The following is a 2500-nucleotide window of genomic DNA, read 5'->3' on the forward strand; positions in this document are numbered from 1 at the left end:
GTGTGTGTGTCTATACGTGTGTGTGTCTCTATATATGTGTGTGTGTGTGTCTCTATATGTGTGTGGCTCTATATGTGTGTGGCTCTGTGTGTGTGTGTGTGTGTGTGTGTGTGTGTCTCTATATGTGTGTGGCTCTATATATATGTGTGTGTGTGTGTCTCTATATATGTGTGTATGTGGCTCTATATATATATATATGTGTGTGTGTGTCTCTCTCTCTAGGGCAGTATTCAGGTCCATCTGAAGGCGGAGCGGGGTCCCATCACGGTGCTGACCTGTGAGACGGAGACAGGAAACGCCGCGACCTCCGACTCTGGACAGAAAAGCGGCGTCTTCTTTTTACCTCTGGAGGAGAGCCGGGTCAGGACGAGCACGCTGCACACGGTTAGTTCAGCCATCAGTTAGTAGTCCGGTGGCCCAGAGGTTTCAGCCAGACCCTCCTCCACAGAGCTGTGGGAAAGCATTTATAATTGTAGTAATGACCTATTACAACATTAAGATCACATTGTGTTGTCGTTGGTGCAGGAGACGGCCGGCAGAGTTCAGACGCCAACGTGACGGGGCGATGACATCACAGTCTGCAGGTACGGACACATTCTGCACACACCAGCGGAACTTTCTGGAGATTTCGGCTGAAATGTTCTGCTGTCTGCTCTCAAAACACCGACATCATGAGTCCAGAGCCACTCGGGAGCTTTGGGTCAAAATGTTAAAAACTTTATGGATCATTTTGCACCCGTGAGCGAGTTTTTAACGTGACGTTAATCTGCCAGAGCAGGAGGAATGAGAGGGGGAACGCCAGAGCAGGGGGAATGAGAGGGGGGGACGCCAGAGCAGGGGGAATGAGAGGGGGGAACGCCAGAGCAGGGGGAATGAGAGGGAGAAACACCAGAGCAGGAAGAATGAGAGGGGGAACGCCAGAGCAGGGGGAATGAGAGGGGGGAACGCTAGAGCAGGGGGAATGAGAGGGGGGAACGCCAGAGCAGGGGGAATGAGAGGGGGAAACGCCAGAGCAGGGGGAATGAGAGGGGGAAACGCCAGAGCAGGGGGAATGAGAGGGAGAAACACCAGAGCAGGGGGAATGAGAGGGGGAAACGCCAGAGCAGGGGGAATGAGAGGGGGAACGCCAGAGCAGGGGGAATGAGAGGGGGAAACGCCAGAGCAGGGGGAATGAGAGGGGGAAATGCCAGAGCAGGGGGAATGAGAGGGGGAAACGCCAGAGCAGGGGGAATGAGAGGGGAAATGCCAGAGCAGGGGGAATGAGAGGGGGAAATGCCAGAGCAGGGGGAATGAGAGGGGGAAACGCCAGAGCAGGGGGAATGAGAGGGGGAAACGCCAGAGCAGGGGGAATGAGAGGGGGAACGCCAGAGCAGGGGGAATGAGAGGGGGGAACGCTAGAGCAGGGGGAATGAGAGGGGGGAACGCCAGAGCAGGGGGAATGAGAGGGGGAAACGCCAGAGCAGGGGGAATGAGAGGGGGAAACGCCAGAGCAGGGGGAATGAGAGGGAGAAACACCAGAGCAGGGGGAATGAGAGGGGGAAACGCCAGAGCAGGGGGAATGAGAGGGGGAACGCCAGAGCAGGGGGAATGAGAGGGGGAAACGCCAGAGCAGGGGGAATGAGAGGGGGAAATGCCAGAGCAGGGGGAATGAGAGGGGGAACGCCAGAGCAGGGGGAATGAGAGGGGGAACGCCAGAGCAGGGGGAATGAGAGGGGGAAACGCCAGAGCAGGGGGAATGAGAGGGGGAAACGCCAGAGCAGGGGGAATGAGAGGGGAAATGCCAGAGCAGGGGGAATGAGAGGGGGAAATGCCAGAGCAGGGGGAATGAGAGGGGGAAACGCCAGAGCAGGGGGAATGAGAGGGGGAATGCCAGAGCAGGGGGAATGAGAGGGGGAAACGCCAGAGCAGGGGGAATGAGAGGGGGAAATGCCAGAGCAGGGGGAATGAGAGGGGGAAACGCCAGAGCAGGGGGAATGAGAGGGGAAATGCCAGAGCAGGGGGAATGAGAGGGGGAAATGCCAGAGCAGGGGGAATGAGAGGGGGAAATCATGGAACGGATGACGGCAGTTTTTTTTCAGTTTTATACAAAGAGTAATTAAGTCTTTTTTTGTATTTCTGTTTTTTGTTTGTTGTCTTTGTGTAATTAATAAAACAATGACTTGTATAAAACCTGAAGGTTGCGGGTTTAAATCCCTGAAGCAGAAAAGATGTGTGGAGCTGTCACACAAGCCACACATCCCATATCAGTTATTTTAACCTGTAATGTAATAGACAGGTGCAGCCAGTAGGGGGCAGCAGAGCGCTGTAAGACTGTTAATACCATAATATATATAAAATGAGTTTTTAAATTAAATTTTAAATTAGCCGTGTGTGATTAAATACAGTATATTATCTTTAATACATAAATCTCTGTGAACATGTAGACCAATTCACTGATACACAAACTGACCTGTTGTAAAGTGTGTGTGTGTCTGTGTATGTGTGTGAGTGTATCCGAGTC

The 2500-nt window shown here is 53.2% G+C and overlaps 1 pseudogene; it reads left to right on the forward strand.

Moving 5' to 3' along the window:
• LOC116037475 overlaps positions 1–569 on the forward strand; it is an 18527-nt pseudogene extending 17958 nt beyond the window's left edge.
• The last annotated feature ends 1931 nt before the right edge of the window (positions 570–2500 follow it).

Source organism: Sander lucioperca, chromosome 19 (genome assembly GCF_008315115.2).
Source record: "Sander lucioperca isolate FBNREF2018 chromosome 19, SLUC_FBN_1.2, whole genome shotgun sequence".
Classification (NCBI taxonomy): Eukaryota; Metazoa; Chordata; class Actinopteri; order Perciformes; family Percidae; genus Sander; species Sander lucioperca.